At 27.2% G+C, this 12,916-nt stretch overlaps 1 protein-coding gene across 1 annotated transcript in view; it reads left to right on the top strand.

Moving 5' to 3' along the window:
* LOC129960221 (uncharacterized) overlaps positions 1-12,916 on the top strand; it is a 114,886-nt gene that overhangs the window by 34,150 nt on the left and 67,820 nt on the right. The gene's annotated exons all lie outside the window — the stretch shown is intronic.

Below are 12,916 nucleotides of genomic sequence, written 5' to 3'. Positions count from 1 at the left end.
ATCATCCAGGAATAAAAGAATTATTTAAAAATTGGCATATAATATATATTAATTATGGTTATTTCTAGAAATAAATAGCAGAATAATTTTAAAAACAAAAATCAAGAGTCACGTTAATACAAAATAGTTTTTTTAAAAGTCTTTTTAGTTTAATAGTTTCGTTCTTTTCTATTAAAAATGACAAAATGAATTTATTACAGAAGATAATTATTTCGAGAAATTGGCTGGCAAAAAGAATTATGTGCATAGAATTAATTAAGAAACTTATTTAAGTAATAATTTAAGAATGATTTGCATGTGTGAAAAATGTTTGAAAACGAAATTGAGCAAATGATTAAAGATTAGCATTATAAAAATGCAGGTAGCCTAATTTCAGCTTTAAAAAATATATATTTTTGAAATTAAAGAAGAAATTTTCGTTAATCAGTATCACTGCATATTTTTAGTAAAATGAGTAATATAAGAGTTCTACTGTTTTAAATAGAAAATTGTCCAGAGTTTGTGCGAGATGCGTCTAATATCTAAAATACAGCTTGATTAAAAAAATACCAAATTTTTAAAATTTTCTTTGCTGAATTTTTTTAAATACCTTTTCTTATGAATTTTTTTTTTTTTTTTTTGTGACAAAGAAGATAATTTTTATGCTTAAGCGCAAAATCTACTCAAAAATTAATAACATATTAAATACCTATACAAGCCTTTTAACTCAGATATATACATAATGCTGCAAGAAAGAAAGGAATTATGCAATCATTTTCCGGAAGTCTTATTTTGTTACTTAAAAGAAAACAATTCAAACATAAGGGTTTTAAGAAAGAAGATAAAATTGATATCTCAATCTGTTCCATTAAATAATTAAATTAATTTTTGGATAATTTGATCAAATATAAAATTTGATAGTGCTTCTCAAAGAACTAAGGGACAACAATGTCCTGATAAAGTTTCGGCTTCGGAATAGGAAACAAGCAGTTTCGTACTCCTTTCCACTAAAGAACCGCAGTGCAAGCGGGTCTAGTGTACATCAAATCTGACGGGGTCAATCGCACCCTGCCAGCTCGGCGCGGAAGCCTAGGGGAGGGCCAGCCCAAGCACCATTCTCATCATTTGACTAATGTTCAAAATTGTGAGGTTTGCATCAAAATAGCTCTAGTATTGTTTCAAACCGAGACTGTTAATACAACCTCATCAAACATAGAACAAAATCGCCATTTATTTCAACTAGAATCTTACATCAACCATTTGTGGTACGCGTGAACGGAGCATTTAAAAATAATATGATGATATACAAAAAACATGAATATCTTCTTTCATTTATTTTAATTTTTGCAGACGTTTTTTTGTACAGTATAAATGAACTACATTTTGTTAACCAGGTCTTATACGCGTGTCAAAAATCATCCAGCCTTCAGCTAAGATACTTCAAGATGACAGCCAAATATTTGAACTGGCTCTAAATCAAACAGGTTAGAAAGGTCCTGAGCCTTTAATATAGAGCTTTCGTCCCTATTTCAACAGAAACAAATAAATTATTTCTGATGGATTTGATGCTTTTCCCAACAGAAAAAGAAAAGTTATTTTTCGACAATCCAAGTTCCAACAAACAGTTTGAACAGAGTACAAAAACATCTCTCCATTTCTCTATCTCGACTATATCGCTTATTAAAAGCGTTAGAACTGTGTTTTGACAGTTCTGCGTCCGCTTATTGTCCGGAACAGTTGGCCCATATCACGGAAGCTATTTTTGCTGAAAGGTGCCAACAGTTCATTTCGTGCAGAGAAGAGGAGAAATTTTGCTCTTCAATCTATGTTGCTCTTCTGACGATAACGTCACTCATTGCGACATCCGAAATTGGATGCGTCTTTCAAACTGATAACTGTTTACAAACAACGGACGAGCCGCGAGGTTTGGATGTTTATATGAACCTACAGTTCCATGATTCCTTTATTCAATTCCTCATAAAACAAACACGGATTTTTGATAAATCAAGCAACTTGGAATTTGATATTTTTGCGGTTGATGATATTACATTTTTCGGGGATTTGTTTCATTTAAATCGATAAAAATTAAATTTCTTTCTTTCTATTTGTATATATCCTAGGAGTGATTCCATCAATGAAATTTGAAATTTTCATAGATGGTGAGAAATTTGTTTTAAGACGAAGTGGGTTTAACTCATGGTATATTTATTTTTATTTTTTAAAAAATAAAGGTATTGCAAGCGCTATTTTTCCACGATTTTATGAGTGAATCAAACAAATGGAATATGATTTTTGAAAGAAAAATTAAACAAAATGATTTTTTTCCATTTTAAGCTATAAATAAGCATCTAATTGAAATGCATTTTTAAACTCAAAATTTATTATTCTTAGAGCTTTGGAAAAGAACTCTTCATAAACATTTTTTGTCTATAAATTTGCATAGACGCTTAATTATAGACAATCGAATCCTAATAAATATGAAAGATGCATTATAAAGTAACTTATAGGCATAGAAAATAATAATGGGCAATTATAAAGAAAAGGCGATTAGACGCTTCGTAGATGAAGTTCGATTCTTGTTGCATATAAAGTGACATCGATGTTTAATTATAGACAATAGAGTCCCAATATATTTGTAGATTACATTATAAAGTAACTTATAGAGGTACAAAATTATAAATAGTAAAGAGTTTCTTTAAAATGCACAAAGAGGACTAGAATTTGTTTCGTTTCATTTTAATTTTTTGTTTCTCAAAATGATATTTTAGTAGAGTTACATTACCCCCCCCCCACACACACACACAAAAATACCATTATTTACTTACAAATACAATAACTCTAAACACAAGAGATGTTCATAAATTAATTAATAATTTAGTGCTATTGTAAATAATTAATTTGTAATATACAATATAAATAAAAAAAATAATATATAACAATTCGGATGCAAATTTCAGAGAAGTTTGCAATACAAAAGATTTCTATCGATATACTGATGAAGTCAATGAAAATTAAAGATCCTCATTTTTTATAAATATTACATAATAAATCTTAATTGACGGAAATAATATTGAGGAAAAGTATGCAATTTTAATTAGTTTGCAATAGTAAAGCGTTAATAAATCGTCGTTTTTGCCATTGTATCATTCTTTAAGTAATTCCATCAGTCTCCTACATTAAATATGACAAAATCTAGGGTGGCACGTTTTAAGAGGTTGCTATATACATTATACACAGATTTCTTAAAACATATTGTATGGTGCTGAGTCTTAATTGGTTGGCTATGATATAAGTAATCAGATTTATGCACAATTTGCTAATCATTCGGTGCATTGAGGCGAAGGAACAAAATCAGCAACAAAACTTTAACATGTAAAGTATCTTACAAATATAGTAGTAAGTTTATAGTAGTTGTGATGATTCATTGGTTGGTTGAGGTTTAATTGACAAGAGCTAGATTTATACATACTTTGCTAAACATATGGTGCAATGAAGCCGAGTAACAAATGCAGTAGAAAAATATTAACAAATAAATTAGCTAACTGAAATGAAAAATAATTTTCACTATATTTGTAAAAAGCGTGCAATACATTTTTTAAAGTATTTTGCGAATGAATATATCTTGGTAAAAATATAACAAATAAAGTAGCAAATTAAAATAAAACATAATTTCCATTATATTGGTAGAAGTGACTTAATGCAATATTTTTCAATGTAGAGCAAATGAAAATACCTTGGTACAACACTGAGTTATTATGTTGAGTTTTAACCAAACATATGACAATCTTTGTAGTCTGGCTCTCTATATATATGGCGATATTATCACTTAGTATTCCGCTCACAAATTAAAAATCAGTATAATTTTTCTTTAAAAACTCAGTTATAATTCAAATTCTTTATGAGAAGTTTGGTAAGATTTCAATTACCGAAAACGTTTTGTAATAATTCTACATTTTATGAAATCATAAGCTTCTTGCTGATTCTAACCTCCATAATAGCTAGATTTCGAGTTATTCATTTAATTTTCTTTTTTACTGGTAATTATGTATATTTTCAACTAATATTAGTCATTTCTTGAAAGTTAAAAACAAAGTATAAAAAAACTTACCTTGATTCTGTTTTGAAGATCTGAGTTTTCTTCAATAGCTAGAATGAATAACTTTACTATTGATAATTATTATCAATTTATAACAAACAGCGGAATTATATTTACCTTCTATTCTTATCGTCTATTGTAAAAAAAAGAGAAATTTAGATAGAAATTAGCGAAATTTATCGAAATATAAACTGCTTGCTAATTCTAATCTTCTGATTATCAGGATATTGGTGTGACGCATTTAATTTCATTTAATATCATCAGTGGTTATTTACATTCTCAACTAATATTATTCACTTCTTGAATGTTAGAAAATAATAAAGCATAAAACATCTTGCCTTCATTCTGTGTTGATTTTTCTTCAATAGCTGGAATGAATAACTTTACTATAGATAATCATGATGTAGTTGTAAAAAGCAAGAGAATTATACTTACCTTTTGTCCTGCAAGTGCAGATTGTAAAAAGCGAAATTCAGATAGAAATTAAAGAAATTTATCAAGATAGAAACTGTATGCTGATTCTAACTTTTCTATTATCTAGATTTCAGTTTCATTCATTCTACTTTATCTGTGGTTATTTATATCTGCAACTAATGTGAGTAATTTCATTTAATATTGATATTTTTATTCTTAATGAATGTTAGTGACTTCTTTAAAGTTAGATAACAATAAAGCACATAATAGCCTACCTTGGATTTATATTGAAACTCTAATTTTTTTGCTCAACGGCTGAAATGAATAATATTACTAGAAAAAGAAATGAAATATAGCAAGCAAGGAGGTTAACTTATCTTCTGTTCTTATCCTGTAAGTGCAGATAGCAAAAAAAGGGGATCTAGAAAACCATTAGAAAAGAGCACAGACATAGTAAAAGAGAGATCTATACTTACCCTCCATCTATGCTCTGAAGAGAGAACATTGTGAACAGAGAAAAATCTCACGACTTCCCGTCTTATATACGATGAAAAGTCCTTCCGAAATCCTTTTCCTTGAAATTCTAATTGGAAAGTTGCAGCAACTTTTATTCCGATTGTTCTTAGGTAAATTCTCCTTTTTTTATAATTATTAATCTTCACTCCTTCATTGCTATGAACATCCTTTCGCTATGTTGAAAGTGTTGAAATCGATATATTGACAATGCCAACAAAAATAAAATTCTGCAGTAGCTTTTGACCTTAATGAGTTTATTTCAAAACTCTGGAGAATTGAACAATAGTCATTATTGATACAATGGAAATTTCAATCAAAAAATATAATCGTCTCTAAAATTCTCAAAAAAAATATTTCTAATGTATTCATGAATGGATTAAAATTTTAATGATCTGCAAACAATAATCGTTCAAAAAATTATAACGAAAAATAAAATAGAAATATTTACCTTAGAGGATGTGATAATTTACTAATAATCATTTTAAATGTCTTGGATTTTTTTTAATTACTTAATTACATTAGATTTTCTTATCTCTTTAAAGAAAAATCAAAACAAATTATTAATAATTTTCATATATATTTTTGAACAATTAGCCAGCATTTTCAAAACCTTTTTTTTAAAGAAAATGCAGATGGGTGTTGTTAATGTTTAGATTTTAAAAATATATGGCTCTTTATTCTATGAGGTCTTATAATTTCAAGAATTTTGTTCTTTTTATGGTATTCAAAGTAGTATTAATAAAATATCATGTTTCTAAAGATGTTATACCATCTATTGTTTACTCGAAGAAATCTTGCAAACACAATTGGCGAAAGTGTTTTAATAGTTCATAAAATAACATTCCTGCTTTCAACAACACTTAATATCATATGCTTTGGAAATTATAGCCCAATTACAATAATATAAACCCTAGAGACGTGACAATAATGTGGATATGCAGGAAATAGCAATACTAATTCTCAGATATCTTAGATGCGAGGACTAGCACATTCCAGGTATAAACAAACAAAATACCTGGAGTGATTTATATCTGTATTCAAGGTGTTTATGTAAACAAAATCATTTGTGATATTCTCAAAGAAGAAAGATCAGATGATTCCGTATACTGATATACTACATTACCCAATAAACATCTAATAAATTCACTTCGGGTTCTATTATCAAATTAAAAAAGTAGTCGCAAATTAATTGAAAGTGCGATGATTGACTAAGACAGTATCAATCAATTTCTGAGGCTTTGGGAGAATTGCTTTTTAGGATTATTGTTAATACGTCAACAATGATGATTTGTAAAAATCATGTCTGAGAACTTTCGACACAATCTTGTATGTTTCTGCCATTTACACTGAAATAACTAAGAGACAGGGTTTGATGCCCGATTTTGATAAAATACATTTTGTCTCGATGGGTTTTTTTTTCTAATCATTTAAATTAGAATAGTTCTTCATTCTTCAACTAAGCGGCCGTAATTCGAACTGCTTTTGTATGTTTCTAAGAACAATTCAAATGACTAAATTCGTGTTCTATGTTTCATATTAATACTGTATTTTAAATTTTATTACTAAATTAGTTTTTTAAAAAAAAACGTTAAACGTAACAAATGCTACCATAGCTTCCTTTCTGTTTTTTACTTAGGATTCAACTCGCCTTTATCAAAAATTGTTATTCAGAGCTGTTCTAATATTCAGGCACATATTTCTTTCGAGAAATTTTAGATTAATCCACTTTTCCCTTTAATATTTGATTAAATTAGAATCTCAATAATCAACAATATATCCTGAGACCAATTTTTTACTAATAAAATTCTCCTATTAAAGAAATATACCTCTCAGGAATGGTTAGTTTTCTTTCATTTGTTAACAAAATTAAATAGAATTTCAAATTAAATTTGAACCCAATGTAATTACAATTAAAAGGGGCTCAAGGCTCTCTGAATCCTACAGAATTATATAAATCATACTCTTTTTCCCCAAAAATTTAACAAAGGATACTTCTGTATATCCTATATAGTTTTCGCAGAAATTGAGACATTATATCCGTTTTACCATGCTTAGGCTGTAGCATGAACCTTAATGAATTTCTAGTCAAAGTACATAGTGTTTTTAGTTTCCTTTAAAGAAAGCAATATTAAATCTAGAATACTTTCACATTTAATTTAAAGTACTTTTTCTTTTCATGATAAAGTTTAACCACTAATTCCTGCATTAATAAATTGCATTAATAATTTTGAAATAATGCTTAAAATACATGTGATATTTAAATATAGATAGAAAGAAATTTATATAATATTTTTATAACATTTAAAAGTTATCTAAACTAAATATGTCGTCATGCGATGCAATTAGCTTTTAATGTTCTTTCGAAATGTATGGACGTAGGAGGCTGGAAGTGTACGAGCTTACTGCGACTTCTCCTTCGTGACAGGATATACAGTTTCCACGGGAAAGGTTCTAAAAGGTATAAGAACTAAAAGGGATTTTATTTTGATGTATTCAAAGAGCTTTTCTAATATATTCAGTCATTTAAATATCTCTTGGGATTTTCAATGAATCTTCCCGGCAAGTCTAAGATACTTAAAATCTAATGGAAAAGAATTCATTTAAATCTCCTTCTTTGTTTAAAAAAGAATACAATTCTTTCTTTATAAAACATGACTTTAACATGATAATAAACAAGATTTTAATGATTTGATGGTTAGTGAATAAACCACAATGTTCAGCATAAAAAGAACATAATTTGTTAACTAGGGGATTAGTATCTATTGGCAGGAATAGTTGACAAAACGTTTATTAGAACGTGATCGCTGGCTACTTTTTTGGTCATTAATCGTTGGGATGTGATTTATTCAAAAGCACCAGAAAACCGAATGTGCATTTTGGTGCCTTTTTACCAACCGCATAAAATCAAACTATGATACATAAATAAAAATATAGTCACAAAACCACATACTTAATGTCATACACTTAAATTATTGTTATAATTTTAAAAATCTATCTTTAATGTTAATGAGACAGGAATGATATTATAAGTTATATTTAATCTTTTATCTCTCATTTTTAATATCATTTGTTGTATTTATTTTTAATTCACATTGCTTTTGGAACAAGACTTTGTTATGCCAGACTTTTTAGTGTATCCTCTTCTTGAACCTAAGGAAAAAGTCTGAGAAATAAAAGCCCTAATATTTTATAAGTAATTTTGTAAGAATATTTTAAATAAACAACAAAGGTTTATAATTTACTGCTTGAATTGTCTTCGAAATAATAATTTAAATTTCAATTACCCGAAAAAAATTTGATGAATCGCAGAAAATAAATGAATTAAACTAATTATTTAGTAATATAAAAGCAAGCTTTTTCTGCTAAAGATTTATTTTAAAAAGAAACTTTTAAAACTTTAAAACATTAGCTTTGATATTGTTTTCACGAGTGTAGGTATAGAAAAATTAAAAAAGGTATTTTCATCTCTTTTTTTTCATGTAAATTTTTTTCTAAAAATACATTGAATTTATTAATATTATTCGGAAAGTACTGTACTCTCGTCATTCAAAATAAATACCTTTAAAGGACACATAATTTAGGAAATAATACAGGTATGAACTGATTTCTTGTTTCTAAAGCGTTATTAAATTCTTATGTATAACATATTATATATTCACATATAAAAAATTAAATATTATTATTTAACTTGACCAAACCAAAAATTGTAGTATTCGTAGAAAATATTAATAAATGGTTAATAAAGTTTTTTTTAAAAAGATGTTAATTTAAAAAAAAAAACTGTATGTTAATCTTAATATGTAGATTAAAATTCCCGCAACGTGTAACAAAATTAAAACATTGTTGCTGTTGCTTGAAACAGAATTTGCTTGAAATCAAAATTTAAGTTTAAAATTTTTGATAACAAAAAAAGTTTTCTACATTTCCAATTGCATTAAAAAAAAACTTTTTATGTACTTCAGATTATAAAATATCATATTCGTATTAAAATAAATAATTTGTGCCCCCTTTCAAGTGCCATCGCAATAACAGCAGATTTATTATTTATAAATAAATTAAATCTAAAGTTTAAAAAATTGAAACAACTTAAACTATATAAACATTTAAATAAATACCAAAACACCTTCATATCTGTATGAAAGAAATTCAATATTTATCTAACAAGCCATCACCATTAATAAATAAAGTTTCTTATATGTAATCCATGTATCCATGCATGTAGCAGCTCTTCACGAAGAGTAAATTCAATCTTTAAAAAGTTGACATTCTTTTCTATTACACTTCTAATTGATCGAAAACACTAAATACAAATCGTACCTTATCTTCTAATTTCCAACTAGCTATACAATTCGTCACTCTAATATCTATATTTTGTAGTAAATAGATGTTTCTATATATGTTTATTACTTACCACACTTAAAATCGTATGCAGAAACAAATCGATTACAAAAAAATAAATAATAGAGGAGATAAAATATTTTCTTAATGATGTATGAAGAAAATATCTGAATAATTGAGAAGATATATATAATATTCCATTTTACATTCACGAAAAGGTTTCCCTTTATCTTTTTCTTATACACTTATCATAAACATTAGAAAACTGTCATTTTAATCCCCGTGATAAAATTCTTACCTGAACTAAAAGAAGCAATCTGTGGTAATCCTCTAAATCTAAGATGATGCTGTTTCAACAAAACAACAAACAGCACAAAATATCGGAGTTTTCTCGATTCAGACAAAATTTGAAGAAAAATTTATTAAGCAGCCTCTATCAAACACGGAAAACTTCCAATTGAGGTGCAGAAAAATTAATATCATGTATTATGCGATGAGTGCCTTTAATGTGGCAATTCGTCTATTGTCATAATTTAATGTTTTAAAATAACCAGTTGCAAAATTATTGCGAAGATTTTACACATGAAAGGTAGCATCTCATTAACTGCTTAGTTGCACAATCGCTTGTTCAGCTGCAATATAGCTTCTAGATTTGTATTCCTTAGCGTTTCAAGTCATATGCTTTTGAATTTTAGGGTTTCAGCCGTAAAGAGTTTTTCAGAAATCTATATGTTTTATGATTCAATAAAACTATCATTCAAATTTTCTAATACAGATCTCGTGATGCGTAAGTTAAAATTATTTTGACTTTTGTGGTTCATACCTACTTTTTTTTATAATTATTCAGAAAATTTAAATTGAAAAATAAAAGCTAACAAAATTTAACTTAAAGAATAAACAAAATAGTTGCCTACAAAGAATTAATTTTTTATACCTCATTTTTTTTATCAAAATACAATTTCCTGTAACTTTTTCCAAAATTTTTTAATGTGTTTCAGATTATAGAGCTGCTTTTAAATCGGCTTATCATGAAATATACGTTTAGTCAAAGGATATGTAGATTAAAATATTTGAAATTAAAGCAATTTGGCACAGGAAGCAAAATTTCAATCACAACATCACTTTTAATTTGGCTAAAATAGAGAAACAATAGAACACTGAAAATTACTACAATATTCTGATATGGATAAATTCATATTTTCAATCCTTTATTCCAAGAAACAGCATGTAAAGTGGCATGATTGTTATGAAGTTTTTTATAGCTTTCTTATTAAATAAAATTTAATCGTTTGAAAAATACTGACGGAACTAATTACTGATTATGTTTTTTAATTCGAATTGCTTTTTTATTTTTTTAGTTTTTGAAACTTATATTATTGAGAGCAAATCCAAGTGCAAAAAAAAAAAAAAAAAAAGGTAAAAGTGGGATTTATTTATTTGTTATCAATATATATAATGCTTATTGTGCTTTCAAGTATTAAAAATGTAATTATAAATATCTTGTCGTTTATTAAAAATGATGCAAAGTAATAAGCAATACGTCATTAATTGTTGAATATTTATAAAACTACAAAAAATGCTTGCGTTAGCACTGATATCCTTTTATGATGTATAGTTTATGTTTTCAATTAAAGATTGCTGCATATAAGATACTTATGAATATTAAACTTAACATGTATTAAGCACTTAATTTGGTATAATATGAATGCTTTCGGGACATAATTGCGTAGTCGGAGCGTCGGTCTCATCATTTGATAAGGTTCAAAATTAGCTAAGTTTCATGTTGACATCTGCAGCTAACCAATGCACGATGAAATGCATCTTCTCTTATGAGTATATTCTGGTTAGCTTTGATGTATGTTAAAACTTTGTAGAGAGCAAGCCATTCGTGGCTTTAAATTATATATAATAGGTTGATAGGCCACCAATTTCAAACTAAATTGATGCATTTTGCACAGAAGCATGGATGCGTTTTGATTACCAGTCTTGAAGCTTTCCCTCGTTTATAGAATCGAGCTCTTTGATAAAGGAGTAAAAGTGAGCATTTAGACTAATTTTAAATAGTAAGATTTTGTTATATAAAAATGAATTATTGAGAAAAATCGTTAATTAGTTAAGGTTGCACTAATTTCACTTGATATAGCATTTCTAGTCAAATCTATGAATCATGAGTAAAATTCTTAGGAACAATTTTCGAAAATAAGACCATTTTCCTGGGGTATTTTAAAAATAATAAGTCTACTTTTATGCTTTGCTTGAAGAAAAATATATGGTAGAAAGTCAGAATCAGAGAGCAATATGTACTAAAGCACATGTTAGTCCATCACTTATTGTATAATACTATAATACTAGATGAATGAACCTTAAGATAATGCAGATAATGCAACCCATAACCTTCTTCCTCCAATTCATATTCCTGTGCCTTACATTTCAGGATATTGATGGGAAGTGATGTTTAGTTTTAATCATATATCTGTATTTTTACATTTGGTGTGGGTGAAATGGATTAATGTTAATTTTCTCATTACTTTTAATTTAAATTGATCAATAGTTAAAAGACATTATTAACAATTCTATAAATTACCAAAATTAAGTATTAAATATTTCCGAAGCCATAAATATTAAATTCAATATTAACACGTTATAATATTTTCCTTCATACAGTGACTAAACAACTCGCTTATAATTTCATGAAATTTTCCTGATTGTCTATGAAAAAGATCGTTATCCTTCTTTCATAATTATAATATATTTATTAAACAAATTGAATTAATCTATGCATTTATTAAATTTCAAGAGCTTAAAAGTTGCGAAAAATCTTTTATCTTTTAGTTCTGAAAAAGAACTTGTTCCAGAAGCTTTTAAGATTTCAAATCAGATTTCACTAACTTGCTTCGATTATTTTAATCCCAACTATATTTGCTTTTTAATAAGAAACCATCAAAAAGAACCGTTAGAGAAAAGTTTAAGTGCAAACAGGATTAAAATTGTTCGTTTAAAATTACAAACATGTACGTGGAATAAAAATGCCTCAAATTTTTAGCAATAAGTATTGAAAGGAAAAACAAATTAACAGCGATAGAAAAAGGAAGATTGTCTTCAATTTTCAAACAAATTATTTTTGCACAGAGTTGTCTATAATGTAAGTTTTGTCTATAATGTAAGTCATAAGATTTTTATATTTCAACTGCTTGAAGCATAAGTTTTCCATTTCTCATTATTTAAATTCAAAAGATTTCAAAATAATTTTAACCTTTCAAAAATTGTAGTTAGTTAGTGTAATTAATTTAAAATTGAAATGTTATAAAAATTCCACCATAAAATGAGAAATGCTTAAATAACATGGTACTGATGATTGATATCACATTTATTGAAAAAGTACTTACGGATTTGATATCTTTCAGACGCTTTTACGTATAGTTAAAATAAAAATAAATCGAAAAGAGGCTTTAAAATAAATGAAGAAACCTGATATAAATACGCATATTTACCATAACGTATGAAACAATACATATCTCGAGTATCGAAAATGAGTGAGTTTCTAATATTCAAAACCCACGCGTGTTTCATGTT

The sequence above is a fragment of the Argiope bruennichi genome, chromosome X2 (assembly GCF_947563725.1).
Source record: "Argiope bruennichi chromosome X2, qqArgBrue1.1, whole genome shotgun sequence".
NCBI lineage: Eukaryota > Metazoa > Arthropoda > Arachnida > Araneae > Araneidae > Argiope > Argiope bruennichi.
Note: the sequence above shows the minus strand (reverse complement) of the source record. Positions and strands in the feature narration are given on the sequence as shown.